Source organism: Schistocerca piceifrons, chromosome 4 (assembly GCF_021461385.2).
Source record: "Schistocerca piceifrons isolate TAMUIC-IGC-003096 chromosome 4, iqSchPice1.1, whole genome shotgun sequence".
In the NCBI taxonomy this organism is placed as follows: Eukaryota; Metazoa; Arthropoda; class Insecta; order Orthoptera; family Acrididae; genus Schistocerca; species Schistocerca piceifrons.
Genome location: NC_060141.1, coordinates 437,379,925 through 437,398,036, shown reverse-complemented (window position 1 = coordinate 437,398,036; position 18,112 = coordinate 437,379,925).

Genomic DNA, 18,112 nt, shown 5'->3' with positions numbered 1-18,112 from the left:
TACATGTCTGAAATAAATGTATGTCGTAATTTAAGCGAGTAAGAAAAGCACAGAGAACCTTTAAATCCAGTACAGTACAACGCATGATCAAGTTATAATACTGTGAAATAGCGTTAACTTTTAATACGTGTTGTTAAATCTTACACAAATAACGAAAATTGACAAAAAGTAGGGGCTAACAAATACTGGGATCATTAACTGGAACTGACATATATAGGTTAAATCTAGTTACCGGCCTTATAACTCCCATCACTAGTATGAAAAAGAGAAAAATTTGGAAACTGTACCTGCAATATTTATTAGCTTTTTGTAGTAGTTCTAAAATCAATAAGAAATCTAGAAATCCTACAAAAACACAGACAACAGATTTAGTACAAATATGCCCAAAATTATGAACTAACGAATAGTTGGAATCAGTATGTATTTATTTATGTTATGTACAGACCTCCGGTATAGGTAATTTCTAGTTGCCGATTCCAGCCATTCGATGATTCATTAATTTGATCGTTTTTTCAGCACGTGTGCGCACTAAAATGTAGGCTAATATGATTTCTGCACTTGTAATTTTTCTCTGAACTACTGCAAAAATATTCACTATATTTGGAATCGGTTACTAGAATTAACCTATATAGTAGGTCAGTTCTTAGTTAGCGATTCCAATTTTTGTTTAACACCGCAGCTGTTTTAGAGAGTCATTTCAAAAGCTATTACGTTTCAGTGCATGCAGCTGCAAAAATAATTTACATATGAACCATGGAGCTGTTGGAATCTGTAAATGGTATTTGTCTACATAAGTAATTCTAGTTATCGATTCCAACATTATTTATTTTTTGTAGATATTCGTTAGTCATGTACTGGATTTTCTTTCAGAATTTAGTGTGTCGGTTTCTCCACATTTCATGTTACTATTTCGTATTTGTTGTCATTCATTTCATTTTCCCGTTTTTCTGTTATATTTTAGTTTCCCTCCACCCAAAACCGCAACATTCCTGTGCTTCTACCGTTGGATTCAATAATTAATAGTAAACTTATTGCTATTTTATAACAGCATGATCTCACCATCCGCTTTACTGTAATGCAATTTAAAGATTCTCTGTGCTTTTCTACTCGGATAAATTACGAGAATACTTATCAAACATAAAAATTTTTTTTTAATTCCTTTTCTTAATTATTTTCGTTACCTTCAGTTCGTTTAGATACAATTCATTACCAAGTATTATCGTATGCTACATTCGTTTGTTTACGACTATAAGCCGTTGCTTTCATAGATTGCCTGTACGTGGCATCTTTGCCTTAGGTATGAATTCATTGCTCAGAGCCGACGAGTGGAATCGAACACTACAGTTTATCCTTGTGAAACGACCCACCAACATTGATATTTTTGTGAGGAATAGTCCTTACAGTACTACTGTCTTGATTTCGCTTATGGACCCATGTACCTATAGGTAACGGAATGGGACACAATTTACAGATTTACCCTGCTCATGACCAAAATTTCTCAATTCTACGATTCATCGCCAACATTCTTTTGGCAAAATGAAAAGTCGTAGCTCTGTATTTATTACCACAACTCTGACTAGCAGCAATAACTCAAGAGTAAAAGTTTGAAAAAGGATGTATGCTTGAACTCTTATTTGAGATGGATTTTTGGTCTTTTTATTGCTGTTTATTCAGTAGCACAGTGCTGTGAAAAGCAAAATAGTTCAGGGAGATATCGTACCTTCCACCATGGTGTTTAAAATTCTCCAACATGTTCGCAAGTTGATTATAACTAGTAAGTTTTGCTGACAACAAGAAATTTGTTTTTGTTAGAAAACATGACAATAACGGGCGCTTTTTAAAATTTGCATGTGAATGCTCATAGTTCGGGATTATTTGGGTAGTTCCATGGGTGTTTCCCGGTACGTGAGAAACAAATCAGTGTAGTATTGATGTTGTTTAACCGCAAAGACGCAAAATAGGTGCAGTGTTGAGCGGAACATATAGAATAATTTTTGTGGTTGGCATCAATACAAATAGAATTATTCTTTATATGATAGTGAATCATTTATTAAAGACTTCTTCCTGTGTGCAGATGTGAAGTTTCAGGGACAACTGAAATTTCCTAATTCTTCTTGTTCACCGTCATTAAGTGGCTCAGACTACTTATGCGTCTGACGTCGGAGGTTCGAGTTCTCCCTCGGACATGGGTGTGTGTGTGTGTCGTCCTTAGCGTATGTTAGATTACTTTAGGTTAGGTAGTATGTAAGCTTAAGGACCGTTGACCTCAGCAGTTAGGTTCCACAAGACCTTACCAGAAATTACCAAAAAATAATAGCATAATGATTATTTTGTAAAGAGGACATTCCCAGCGTAAACAAGGAATTTCTGAAGTCTGCCACAAAATAAGTGAAATCAGTCACAAGTCTTACATTCTATTTATAGAACACTATAGCATTATACCAAGATTTTATAATTTTATGTCACACATGTGGGTAAAAAATTTCCGATCTAGACATATTGCCATAGTGCTGCCATTAACTACGACATACTGTTCGGATATTACGAGCAACATGAAGTTGCATTACTCCTCACACAACTAGCGTTTGTCGAAAGTTAGGCAAGTCATGAATTACAGAAATAGGATTATGCAAGTAGAGTGGAAATCAATAACGGGCGAAGAGTTTAGAAGAATAATAATGTAAATGTCGTGTGACTAGGGCCTCCATTGGGATAGACTGTTCACCTGGTGCAAGTCTTTCAATTTGAAGCCACTTCGGCGACTTGCGCGTCGATGGGGATGAAATGATGACGATTAGCACTACACAACACCCAGTCCCTGAGCAGTAGAAAAACCGGGAATCGAACCCGGGCCCTTAGGACTGACATTCTGTCGCGCTGACAATTCAGCTACCGGGAATGTCAGAATGCCAAGTGCTTAACGGTATTGTAAACTTACGGAGAATGCGACACCTGACAATCCATTTACGGTTGTTATGCTCCAGCCTGAGCACTTTTCTTAATTTTAAAAAAGGAGCCGATAAAAATGTGGCTGTATTCAAGAGAAAAAAATTGTACCTCGAGCCGTCGAGAGAAGAATAATGTTTAACGAACTTGAAGGCTGGGAGGCATCTACGAAATTTCCAAGACAAGGGTTACCACAGGCATAATATAGAACTTTGTGTTACCGTCACAACAATGTAAAAACGACTTGTCAACTGAAAAGAAAAAGGATCTGCAAGAAATGCTGCCGTATTTAAAATTAGGTAATAGAACATTTTTCGAACAGTTAATCAATTGAAATTGCTTTGTGCTCTACGGAAATAAAAGGATTAAAAATAATTTAATCCCAGTGTAGCACTTCTACAAAATGTATGTGTAAAATGTCTATTGTTAAGAAAATTGATAAATGCTTGAGATTTCTTTAATTGGCACTTACTTCTTTTTTGCCGATACCCGTATGGCATTTAGCACGTTCTGCGTTTTTCAGAATGAAATATTTATTTTCGTTCATGAGAGGAAGGGAACTTAAAAAATTTTGCAATGGTTATGTTACTCTTACTGTAGACAAGAAACAAAAAATATTGTCGAAGTTTTTTCATTACAATTTTTTTAAAACAAGACAAATTAATAACTCGGAATCAGTCTTATGGCACTTGACCTGCTATTGGTTTCCACTCTACACATTATCTGGGAACGAATGACACGTTGAGTCAAAACATGTGTCTTTTTCTCTTCTCCCGGAACAGAAACGATCAGTTTCGTCGTAATCGACCCATCAAAAATACCGTATAATTTGACAGCGAAAGACTATTAGAGAAATGCCTTCATTCCAGCAAGAATGGCTACGAAACATCCACTATTTCACTAGCAAAACATTCATTTGTTTGCTGACTTGTTGCAATCGGTAAGATTAAGACTTACACATAACACTGCTATTGCAAATAACGAAAACTGCAATTGCGTATGACTAATAGTCGTACACACTGTAATCCAAAAAATTAATGTCAAAAACAGCAGAGGATTAGTAAAGTAATAGTTAAGTTAAAGCTAGCAACCATAAGGCCTAAAGCACATGGCCACTGATTTGGAGATTTTAGCATGAATGCCTACTCCTGACATCTGTTGATGTTATGGTGAACCAGTTTTATCTACATGTGTAGCCCCACACTGTAAAGGCGAAAAGCTGTCTCACTAATTTCTCAAATATTTGTGTCCATAAGGGCCCAAAGCACGAAGTATAATTTCATTGCTGTGTGTTGCTCACTTCTTATCAATGGTTGACAACATAATTTAATTTCTACACAGTTTACATAGCAATACTCGATAAACGAAGGTTTGTCGGCAGTTTTATTTGAACATGAAACCTCAGAATATGCTTAATGAAAGTGACGATAAGGCACACCATTGGGTGTTGGAGTAGGTTATAATTTAGCGTGAAGTGTATTTAGTACCTGTTGTTGTTTCTAGTTCCACATTAATTACAAATTTTGCACCTGTCACTACCCTACATATGTAAATTCTGTGAATTAACATTCACAATAAATTTAATCTTAAGTATTAATTAATAGTTGGTAACATAAAGTGGGTACAATATTTATTGTAAGAAGTATAGGATGTCGAGACGTGGTCAAAAACAAATCAAATCTATATGACAGGTGGTTTGTCTATAAATCTGAGTTTCACAAACGTTTATTTTTCTCAGGATTTTGTTTCTGTGCCCTGGGCCCTTACAGTTCTCAGCGCCTCACTTATTTTAGTAGAAGTGGAGGTCTAAATATGAAATGATAGCTACGAAGGCAGCAGCTGTCATAGTATTAGAGTGCAGTTTACAATACGCAGACGGAACGGGGTACTGGAGAGGCAGACTGGTGAGATGTGAACTGTTAAATGCCAGTAAAATGATATCCTGACAATCAACAAAGAGCTTAAGCATCCTCTTCAATATAAGAGCATATTAGTCCTCCCAAGGAAACTACGAAATTGTCTAGTCTTAATAAATGGGAAATACCAAATGGTTCAAATATGGAGAGATATAGTATGGAACTTGAACACTGTTTAGCTGATACAGATACACAGCGGACGGTAGTTATTTCTTTCTTCTGATACAGATACACAGCGGAGGGTAGTTATTTCTTTCTTCTAGTTGTTTACAGATTACCTAAATATATAGAGCACTTTATGTAAGCAGTCATGTTCAACTCGAGATCATTGAAGATATCAATGCCATTCCTACAATGGCGAAGCTCTGCTGGGTATTGTTTTAGAAACTCTGTATTTTCATATCTGATTGAAATACAAACAGCTAAAAAACAGCTTACAGGTTAGAGGGCGTCTACTGCACCCAGTCACGTCTTTACGTGCTCAATTAATTCACCAAATAAAAGCAAGAATTTTGCGGTCGTTTATTAGGTATAGTGGTGACGAACAGCAACAATGGTTCTTTATGCAGTGAAAAATGGGCTATTCATCTGATTACCAATTAAACTTACCTGGGTACGTTTTATACTCTCTTTTGGCTTTGGCCCTCCACACGACGTTATGCTTACTTAAGTTAAAGCACACATAAGGGTATGTAGCCAACGCTGCGTCGGTTTCCGAACAGGTCGTTTACCATCGTCTTTCAACGAAATCCTACGTTTTGCACCTGCATCTTGGTTTTCTCGGTGTCCACGCCACCACAGGCGAGTTTCCTTCATCATCTTTGTTACTGTATAAACAATATCTTATTTCTTTACTTACTAGTTAGCAGGGCCTGTTTACGTAGGAGCAGACATTTGTAGTGTGGTAAGGTTGGATTTCTTCTCCGTCGGAGGAATGATTTCAGAGATATTTGCTATTATCGTTCACTAAAATTTAGCCGGCCGAGGTGGCCGAGCGGTCCTAGGCGCTACAGTCTGGAACCGCGCGACCGCTATGGTCGCAGGTTTGAATCCTGCCTCGGGCATGGATGTGTGTGATGTCCTTAGGTTAGTTAGGTTTAAGTAGTTCTAAGTTCTAGGGGACTGATGACCTTAGAAGTTAAGTCCCATAGTGGTCAGAACCATTTGAACTAAAAGTTAGGCATGGGACAGATTAACTAAAACCAGGGGTCGCACACGTAGATTGCATTCATTGCTAACAATGACTATGAGTGCCTTAACACATACGATCGCGTTTAGGTATCTTGTTCAAAATATATAAATTATTAATGTGGAGAAAAATTGAAATCCGAATCGTTCTTAAGTTGGTTTCATTATTAATTGACTTCATTTCGCAAACAGGTATTAATCTAATCTAGATATGATAATTCTGCGTTATTATCTGGCTCACCTATTACTAGAGATATGGAAAATACTGACAATACAAAACGTAGTTCATACAGCTTCGAAACGACAGGTTAAAATTGGTGGCCGACAATGAGCAATCTAGTACTCGGGGCCCGTTTTTCGTGCGCCACCCAGCATATTATAGTTCTGCCTTTTTATCGAGATTGTCCATTGCTAGAGATATTGGACTTAATTTAACGTGCGGGCAGTTTGCTGTTCCCAACAGAAGCAGCAAAACTTTATATTAGGTTAGTGCATAAGTTCACAGCGTTCTTGTTTTACATGTTGTTTTGTGCTCCATTTCCTATGGGTTTATATACTGATTGATTTTTTTTTTTTTTAGTTGACTGTTGCTATGAAGCTTACGTATTGTCATTTTTCATTTGGGGACAGTGAGTGGGAGCTGTGGACGTCAGAAAAAAGAGTGCTAAATGAAGAACAAATTGGAATACTTCCGATATATTCTTCTGTTTGAGTTCAGTAGAGGGGTGACAGCAGCGGAGGGAGCCAGAACATCTGCGCCGTGTATGGGGATAACGCCACTGGACAAACACGGCAAGAAAATGATTTTCTCGTTTTAAGGAGGATCGTTTTGTCATTAGTGACTCTCCAGGTTGAGGAATACCTTTGGAGTTTGATGAAGATCAAATGGTTCAAATGGCCCTGAGCACTATGGGACTCAACATCTGAGGTCATCAGTTCCCTAGAACTTAGAACTACTTAAACCTAGCCAAACTAACAACATCACACACATCCTTGCCCGAGGCAGGATTCGAACCTGCGACCGCAGCAGCCTTGCGGTTCCAGACTGAAGCGCCTAGAACCGCTCGGCCACACCGGCCGGCTGATGAAGATCGTTTAACGCATTAATTCACTATGATCCACGTCAGTGTACTGTAGAACTGGCAGATGCGAACTGTTATCATTCCACCATCGTGCGACATTTGCGTGCAACTGGGAAAGTTCAAAAATCTCATGCTCCAAGAGAAAATTACAAAAATCAGCAGGTTGCCAGATGCGCATATACGTATATTGCTCGTGAGCAATTGGCGAGTGAATAGCACCGACCTTCACTATCCTGTATCGTTACTGGCGACAAGAAATGGTGTCTTTATGCTAGCGTAAGGAAATGCGTGAACCCAGACAAAGCAGCGCAATTCCCCATGCAGATACCTGCGTACATCCACAAATGATAATGTTATGCAGCTCACAGCACAGCAGCTGTGTGGTGTACTAAGAATTACTTCCCTGAATTGTAGCCATCGTTGCTGACATTTATTGACAACAAAAAAAACGTCTTGCAGACGCAATCCAAGAACAGCAACGACCAGAATGACTGCGTGAAGTGATGTTACTCCACGATAACGCCTGCCCGCTGTCTGCTACACTCGTAAACAACATACGCGAGTTGGGGTGGAAAGTCATTCCGCACTTACCTTATTCACCTGACTGTGCACCCTCAGATTTTCACCTTTTCCGCTTTCTATCGAATAGCCTTCAAATAACTTTCTTTCCGGATGAAAATGTGCTCCGAACATGCCTAGACGAGTTCTTTGCATCAAAATCACGTGATCTATACAGCAGCAGAATCGGCAAGTTACCCCGCCGTAAGCAGACTGTCGTAAATAGTGAAGGAATATACATACATCAAAACAAAGTTTTGCCCCGGTTCCCAGAACTCCTGAAGATAGACGTTGACTGTGGATATTGTATCACAGACATAGTCTCTTTGACTGTTCAGAGATGTCACTAAACCCGCCCAAAGATGTAAACAACCATACATGAACAGCGCCTATTAGACAGAGTGGGTTCGACAGCCGATCAGTTCCAGTCATTCCATCAGGAAGGAGGTACACAGCTCGTGTTGTTTGTAGTTCAACCATGCCTAGACGCTCAAAGCCGCTGTTAGATCGAGTCGGCATTGTTACTTTGTGCCAGGAAGGGTTTTCAACAGAGGAAGTCTCCAGGCGTCTCAAGCTGAACCAAAGCGATGTTGTTCGGACATGGAGTAGATGGAGAGAGAAAGGAACTCTCAATGACAAGTCTCGCTCAGGCCACCAAAGGGCTACAACTGCAGTGGATGACCGCTACCTACGGATTATGGCTCGGAGGAAGCCTGACAGCAACGATACTTTTCGTGCCGCCACAGGATGTCGTGTTACGACTCAAACTATGCGCAATAGGCTGCATGATGCGCAACTTCACTCCCGACGTCCGTAGCGAGGTCCATATTTGTCGCATATGCCTTCAACCTGGCGGAGACGTGTTTGGAGGCAACCCGGTCAGGATGAACGCCTTAGACACACTGTCCAGCGAGTGCAGCAAGGTGGACGTTCCCTGATGTTTTCGGAGGGCATTCTGTGGGGCCGACGTCGCCGCTGGTGGTCATGGAAGGCGCCATAACGGCTGTCCGATGGGTGAAGGCCATCCTCCAACCGATAGCGCAACCATATCGGCAGCATATTGGCGAGGCATTCATCTTCATAGACAATTCGCGCCCCCATCGTGCAGAGTTTGTGAATGGCTTCCTTCAGGATAACGACATCGATGGGCTAGAGTGGCCAGCATGTTCTTCAGACATGAACCCTATCGAACATCCCTGGGATAGATTGAAAATGGCTTTTTATGGACGACGTGACCCACCAAACACTCTGAGGGATCTACGCCTAATCGCCGTTGAGGACTGGGACAATCTAGACCAACAGTACCTTGATGAACTTGTGGATAGTATGCACCGACGAATACAGGCATGTATCAATGCAAGAGGACGTGTTACTGGGTATTAGAGGTACCGGTGCGTACAGCAATCTGGACCATGTGTACAGCAATCTGGACCACCACCTCTGAAGGTCTCGCTGTAAGATCGTACAAAATGCAATGTATGGATGTCATTAGCAATAAAAAAGGCGGAAATGATGTTTATGTTGATCTCTATTCCAGTTTTCAGTACAGTTACCGGAACTCTGGGAACCGAGGTGATGCAAAACCTTTTTTTTTATGTATGTATTATTGACGACTAAAGTCTATGTTATGTGTATCTGTTGTGTTTATTAAACTTATGGAAAAACGCTACGAACTATACAATAATTTAGCCGGACGCGGTGGTCGTGCGGTTCTAGGCGCTCCAGTCCGGAGCCGCGCTGCTGCTACGGTCGCAGGTTCGAATCCTGCCTCGGGCATGGATGTGTGTGATGTCCTTAGGTTAGTTAGGTTTAATTAGTTCTAAGTTCTAGGGGACTGATGACCTCAGATGTTAAGTCCCATAGTGCTCAGAGCCATTTGAACCATATACAATAATTTTATAGTAAGTGTTACTAGCAGTTAGTTCAACAATCACCGCGTGGTAGTTACAAGCGTGGATCAATAGTTGAAAATTTGAACTGATTTCTGTAAAATTCGAGATATTCGTAGCAAATTTTATCGCCTGAGTTATTTAAACACTTGATGTAATGATAAATACAAAATTTTATAGCAAGTTAACAATTACGATTACACTCGTGATCTTATTTCACGCTCTCATATACATGGTGTACCAAGAGGAATTATCAAAGTTCAGGGATATGACAGGAACGATCATACGAAGCAAGAAAGTCTTGTAAACGTAGGCTCTAAAAAGTGTTTCGCTGTAGCGGCAATGTACAAATGCTCACACCTCTCAAGATTTACATTTTAGAGCCCTTGTTTACTAGACCTATTTCTTGGAATGATCCTCCCTCTCATATACCTGAATAGTGACCCTTCTTTCCCGGATACACTATTTGTCGACTGTTTAAGATATCACGAACTTTTCTCCTCCAACGCCACCACGCCCCTTGCATTCATCTACATCTACATCTACATACATACTCCGCAATCCACCATACGGTGCGTGGCATAGGGTACCTCGTACCACAACTAGCATCTTTCTCCCTGTTCCTCTCCAAAACAGAACGAGGGAAAAATGTCTGCCTAAATGCCTCTGTAAGAGCCCTAATCTCTCTTATCTTATCTCTGTGGTCTTTCCGCGAAATATAAGTTGGCGGTAGTAAAATTGTACCGCAGTCAGCCTCAAATGCTGGTTCTCTAAATTTCCTCAGTAGCGATTCACGAAAAGAACGCCTCCTTTCCTCCAGAGATTCCCCCCCGAGTTCCTGAAGCATTTATTTAACAGTCGCGTGATGATCAAACCTACCAGTAACAAATCTAGCAGCTTGCCTCTGAATTGCTGCTATGTCCTCCCTCAATCCGACCTGATAGGGATCCCAAACGCTCGAGCAGTACTCAAGAATAGGTCGTATTAGTGTTTTATAAGCAGTCTCCTTTACAGATGAACCGCATCTACCCAAAATTCAACCAATGAACCGAAGATAACTATCTGCCTTCCCCACAACTGCCATTACATGCCTGTCCCACTTCATATCGCTCTGCAATGTTACGCCCAAATATTTCATCGACGTGACTGTGTCAAGCGCTACACTACTCTTGGAGTATTCAAACATTACGGGATTCTTTTTCCTATTCATCTGCATTAATTTACATTTATCTATATATAGAGTTAGCTGCCACTCTTGTATCCTCCTACAGTCACTCAACGACGACACCTTCCCGCACACCACAGCATCATCAGCAAACAGCCGCACGTCGCTATCCACCCTATCCAAAAGATCATTTATGTAGATAGAAAAGAACATTGGCCTACCACACTTCCCTGGGGCACTCCAGATGATACCCTCCCCTCCGATGAACACTCACCATCGATGACAACGTACTGGGTTCTACTATTTAAGAAGTCTTCGAGCCACTCACATATTTGCGAACCAATCCCATATGCTCGTACCTTAGTTAGGAGTCTGCAGTGGGGCACCGAGTCAAACGCTTTCCGGAAGTCAAGGAATATGGCATCCGTCTGATCCCCTTCATCCATGGTTCGCAAATTATGTGAAAAAAGGGCGAGTTGCGTTTCGCAGGAGCGATGCTTTCTAAAGCCGTGCTGATGCATGGACAGCAACTTCTCTGTCTCAAGGAAATTCATTATATTCGAATCCTGCAACAAACCGATGTTATGGTTCAAATGGCTCTGAGCACTATGGGACTCAACTGCTGTGGTCATAAGTCCCCTAGAATTTAGAACTACTTAAACCTAACTAACCTAAGGACATCACTCACATCCATGCCCGAGGCAGGATTCGAACCTGCGACCGTAGCGGTTGTGCGGTTCCAGACTGTAGCGCCTTTAACCGCTCGGCCACTCCGGCCGGCAAACCGATGTTATGGATATTGGTCTGTAATTTCGAGGTTCCGTCCTTCTACCCTTCTTATATACAGGCGTCACCTGCGCTTTTTTCCAGTCGCTCGGGACTTTACGTTGGGCAAGAGATTCGCGATAAATGCAAGCTATGTAAGGAGACAATGCAGTAGAGTACTCTCTGTAAAACCGAATTGGAATCCCATCAGGACCTGGCGATTTATTTATTTTCAACCCATTCAGCTGCTTCACAATCCCAGGGATGTCTATCACTATGTCCTCCATACGGGAATCCGTACGAGACTCAAACGGCGGTATGTTTGTACGGTCCTCCTGCGTGAAAGATTTCTCAAATGCTAAATTTAAAATTTCAGCTTTAGTTTTGCTGTCTTCCATTGCCAGGCCAGACTGATCAGTGAGTGACTGGATGGAAGCCTTCTACCCGCTTACCGATTTTACGTAAGGCAAGAATTTCCTTGGGTTTTCAGCAAGATCTTTTGCTAAGGTATGACGGTGGTAGTGGTTGAATGCTTCACGCATCGCTCTTTTTACAGCAGCACGAATCTCTACTTTCTTTTGCCTGTCCTCATTCTCCCGATCTTTCTTGTACCGCGAGTGCAACTCTCTTTGCTTCCTGAGCATTCTCCGAATTGCGCTGTTGAACCACGGTGGGTCTTTTCCCTCCGTAACCCACTTTTTCGGCACATACTTCTCCAATGCGTGATTTACAATGTGTTTAAAATTTGCCCATAATTCTTCCACGTCCATCGTATCGGAAGTAACTGAAGTCGATTCATTCACTAAGTGGAATGCTACATAGTAGTTTCGTTACGCAATAATGACTAATGGTGGAAACTCAATAAGAACCAGCCGCGGGACAAAAAATACACCACCGTAGTTAAGGAAAACCTACCCAGTATACTTAAAGGGTTGTCAAAATCAGTTTCCTTGTTGAATCTGTTAACCCATGTTCAGCTGATAACAACAGACGTAGTATGCTCAACAATCATTTATAGCAGCATGAATCCAGATTGGCTCTACAGAAGTCACTAAGTGTTCCGCAGAAGGTTTTACACTGTTTACAACGTAGTTTAGCTCTTACAGCTATGTTTATCACAAAGTATGTAATCGTTAGTTGTACCTAACTGACACGACAAATCTTCGAAGACTGTGCTTCCGTGCGGGAAGTATCTGGAAGCGTGTTTCATAACAGTAGCTCGTTTCATTCCTACCTGCTTTTCTTCCTTCTATGGCTGTGCCCAGTAAGTGTCGGCTCACACTCTCTGAAATTCCATTTCTACTAAGCAGTGATTTTCTGGTCCTAAGTACATTCACGATCTGATGAATAGGGTGAGCATAATTCTGCATTTGTCTGCTGATAACGCTGCAGTGTACGGAGAAGTGCCATCGCTGAGTGAATGCAGGAGGATACAGAATGACTTAGACAAAATTTGTATTTGGTGACAACAATGACCGCCTCCTCTTCATGTTGAAATATGCACACACACACACACACACACACACACACACACACACACACACACGACAATGCTAACGTAATACAAAGGTTTTTCATTCACAGCACTAACAAAACGCCACTGGATTTATTCGCTTAAGACGGTATTCAGCACAGTATAATAAAATCACAGAGATCGAGTTACATTAGATAAGCTTTGTACAACATTGCATTAAAGCCGACCTTTTTAAAGGCTGCAATTCATCGTCGCGACTGGGTCAGCAGAGGCATAAACAGAAGAATAGAAGTCTATTGTTGTCAATGTCTGAGTGCAGTGGAAAAAATACAGATGTGTTGTGCAGAACGCTGTGGGTTCGATGTCATCAACTGCTTAACAATTTTTTTGTTTATAAATCTAACGGAAATGGTGATTATCATTCTTATTCAATTAACTGATTTGGAGGTGACTTGTCATTCTTGAGAGTTTGCCGTGTCGTTTTCATGGTTGAATTGCCTTTTTTATTTGCTCTTAGTTTTCCTCCAATCATTCATTTTTCACTTGGAATCTGTCTCTGTCGCGTATAACCTGCGACGAAGTACCGAACAGGACTGCTCGTCGGCTGATACGGAAGCTCGCGAAGCCAGTGTGTGAGGGTAGTAACCAGTGATAGCAAGAAATGAGCGATAGCGTTTAGTGCTGAAACTGAAATTTTTCTTTCTAGAGTTGCCCCTTAGGTAGATGTGACTTCCCGTAAACAAAGCGGTCGTGATTTGAATTCTGCGCAGATGGCTGGCCGCCGTTTTCTCGGATGCATTGTACGTCACGCTGTTGTTATTATGTTAAGACATGAGCATAACTCAGGGCTATAGAACGCGTCGTCTGCCACAATTCGATCATTTGGCACCAGAAATCAGCTGTCTACAAGAGTGTCTCGCGCTTCCGTCACACTTCGCAGCGGCCGCTTCCTATATTGCTCCGCGTTACACATAGGGTTGCCATATCTAGCTGGGATCTCGTCGGGACACTCTGAGCATGTAGAAATGAAGTAAAAATTTATTTAATATAATAACTTTTTATTTTGAACACAATTACATGGAAATTCTTGGCGCAGAAGTAGCTGGTACACCATATTTTTCGGACTATTTCACCTTTTTTCAGCAAGTCTTTTTTCCGTTTTAAGTTCCGGGTGATTTTAATTAAACTTTCCTTATTTAACACGTTATAAAACGGAAACTAATTACCGTACGCGTACCAAACTTGGCAGCATTAATGTCCAGATTAGGGCGGTGCATGATTTCCATGCGTCACAACGCCATCTTCATGTTACAACTATGGCCACCAGGTACTGTGATCAGTCATCGTGATTCATAGTCGCAGTCATCGGACCCAGTGCACTTGTGTTAACATGAGCTTGGACAAAAGGACCAGGGCAGCAAACAAATGAAGCTCTATTATCAAAACAACCGGGATGCTGCAGCTGCATTTCGAGAATACTGGATTAAGGATGGATGCTCTTTCTCCACCTGCTATGTGGAGCATGATGTAGAAGTTCGAGTCAACTGGAGAACTGGGCGTCGCTCCGGGAAGACGCCGGTGACCAGTTGCACCACAGATGGTTGATAAAATGGAAATGTCGTGTGGCTAGGGCCTCCCGTCGGGTAGACCGTTCGCCTGGTGCAGGTCTTTCAATTTGACGCCACTTCGGCGACCTGCGCGTCGATGGGGATGAAATTATGATGATTAGGACAACACAACACCCAGTCCCTGAGCGGAGAAAATTTCCGACCCAGCCGGGAATCGAACCCGGGCCCTTAGGATTGACAGTCTGTCACGCTGACCACTCAGCTACCAGGGCGGACAGATGGTTGATGAAACCGTTGTTGCATTATTTCTCTTCCCCATCTCCCCGGCGTTAATGCTACCAAGTTTGGTACTCGTATGGTAATTTGTTCCCGTGTTGTAACGTCTTAAATAGGGAAAGTTTAATTATAACGACCCGGTATTTACAACACTCCATGCAAGTCAGCTTGTAGCTAAACTGGCACTGTAAGATTGATACCACAGTCCCTGGTAGCAGTCAATTTCTTTCATCAGTCCTTTGGGCCGACATCAGGGAAAATACTCTTTCCACATTGGTGAATTGTGCAGATATGGTAAATACTCGCATAATTTTAGCACTTAACATTTGCGTTCAGGATTTTCGGTTTACTTAAGAAAGTAAATCCACCTTTCTTCCACGGAGTGTTAAGACTTTCATTATTTCGAGTCACGCTTGGTTTCTAAAAAGCTCTTCAGATCCAGAATGAGATTTTCACTCTGCAGCGGAGTGTGCGCTGATATGAAACTTCCTGGCAGAATAAAACTGTGTGCCCGACAGAGACTCGAACTCGGGACCTTTGCTTTTCGCGGGCAAGTGCTCTACCATCTGAGCTACCGAAGCACGACTCACGCCCCGTCCTCACAGCTTTACTTCTGGCAGTATCTCGTCTCCTACTTTACAGAAGCTCTCCTGCGAACCTTGCAGAACTAGCACTCCTGAAAGAAAGGATACTGCGGAGACATGGCATAGCCACAGCCTGGGGGATGTTTCCAGAATGAGATTTTCACTCTGCAGCGGAGTGTGCGCTGATATGAAACTTCCTGGCAGATTAAAACTGTGTGCCCGATCGAGACTCGAACTGCAAGTGCTTTATCGCAGGAGAGCTTCTGTAAAGTTTGGAAGGTAGGAGACGAGATACTGGCAGAAGTACAGCTGTGAGTACCGGGCGTGAGTCGTGCTTCGGTAGCTCAGATGGTAGAGCACTTGTCCGCGAAAGGGAAAGGTCTCGAGTTCGAGTCTCGGTCGGGCACACAGTTTTAATCTGCCAGAAAGTTTCAGCTCTCCAGATACTTATATTCCTGAAAACAACTGTCGCCGGAAATCTTCACGTCATTTTTAGTCAGGTATATAATCGTATTTTTATTCATCACCCAATCTGGAGTGTTATATAGCGTCATCCAACCACATGCTTGACATTTATTAAAAGAAACAGCCCATTTCTCCAAGTAATCAAATGGTATGGTATAGAAAGCCATTGCCTCTGCCCCAAATTTCCAAATCAATTAATTATTTATTGGTTGATTGGTTCAAATTCATTTTTGTTGTATGCCAGTAAAACGGGCAGCCTTTCTTTCATTCAGAAGCCTTTGAGTGTCGATTAACATATTTCATATTTCAATTATCAAGACTTTATTCTTATCCAAACTTTTTGTATGTTTTTTTCAAAGAGAGCCAAGTTTGATTGCAAAAACATAAAGTAAAATTCTGATTGGAAAACTGGAAATATCATAAATTATTTTAGGTGGCCTGTCTTAATGGAATCCAAAACTTATGAATTCTTTCATCTGTCGGCATCAACGACAGCCACCTTGTTTTTAAGTGAGACAGAAGGATCTGACTTGACATCAACGTGTAAGCAGAACTCTTTCAGCTTGTGTGTCCTTACACTGTATATTGAAAAATAATTAAATGTTTTCCTGATGATCGTTTCACTGTCGACAGTTAAGACTCCAGCAGCGCTTAACATAATATTGTGGGGAATATGGACAGAGCATGCAATTTCTTCTACATTTTTTCCTAGTTCTTCTTTAATTTGGTGAAACACATTCCGCTCCCCACGTCGATGAAGCACTCCGAAGTTGGTATTGGTAATGTCTCCACAAAAAGCGATTAATTTATCTAATGGAATTTGCAATTCTCTTAAAGTGTCTAAACAAAATTTTGTAGCTGTCTCCGGTGTTTCGTTATTCAGCGAATTAAACTTCAACAGCTTCTGCTGGATTCCGTTGGTTTTTGTAAAGCATCTCTCCAGCCTTGTGGTTCGATGCGACGGTACTTACGCCGTAAAATAAAACTTCTTGCAATTGTTTCACGCATTCGGACACGGAGTGTGGTGCAAGAATATTTTGAACAGTCGTGTAGCTTTGGTCCTGGCTGTACACTGCTTTGCGGCGACTTTGCAGTCAGGATACACTGCGGCATTCAGTTTCATTGGACACTCAAGAGAACTGAACGTTTGATGATGCTTGACAACTTTAAAAGCTGTTGTTAGTTCTGCAGCACCTATGAGCAAGTCTTCTCAGGTATCTTCTTTAATCATGAATGTAGAAATGGACTTTGATGCCTGCTACCGCGAATATACTTGTATAATTCTTCTTAGAAATGTGATGCCTCACATCTGCATTACCTCTGTGAGTCACTGAGATGAAACAGCTACAAAACTCACACAACTATTCCTGGTCCATACGTCGTTTCTTGACAAAAGACCAATCTTTTATGTAATCATCCGAAAATCTTGAAAATTTCTTAGGGTTTGCTGTCCGATCCTAAAATCAACTCGATTAAATATTTCGGCGATCCATCTGTTTGTCATATTCAGGAGGCCACAGTTAATGCTCTCCAAGGCTGGGCAGGTGGCTGCGCCCTTCGTAGAACACCTGCGGCAATGATGTATCGCACTCAAGAGACGATTTTCGAACACTCGGACTGGCCGCACCGAAGAACATTCTGTTCTGATTCGGGATAGTACAGGATTCCACGTCCTGCTAAGAGGAAACACATTGCCTCTATTAATCAAAGTATCTGCCAACCTAATTTCAATTGCCACCGTCCCAAAAACCGGAAGGATTGGTAATTATTCGAACGAGAACTGCCTGATTCTTCTCCTTGGCGCTGCTTAAATAGTTCCAGCCCCGTACTACTGCAGAAGTCTGGTATTTTCTCGAATGATGGCTCTAAGTCTAGCAGGTGCTTGCATCGTCGATACAGGGTAAGCAACATGCAACACCATCTGTGAGACGAACTTGTCAACACAACTTGTTGACATAAATAAAATTGAGACTGCATTTGCATGTTGCGCTAAAAGATGACCTTACTTCAGTACTTGAGCCAAGCTCTTAAGAGTATTTCGCAAAATCGGGAAAAAATTGGGCCTTGTCGGGATGTCAAGACAAGAAGATCCATAATGGCGACGGTCCCGATACATCGGGACGGATGGCAAACCTAGTTACACATTGACAGTAACTATTTGTGAAGTGACCCGCCGTATTTGTGTGTCGCCTGGAACCGAGCGGCAGCCAGCAGCCGATATGGCAACAATGTAGCG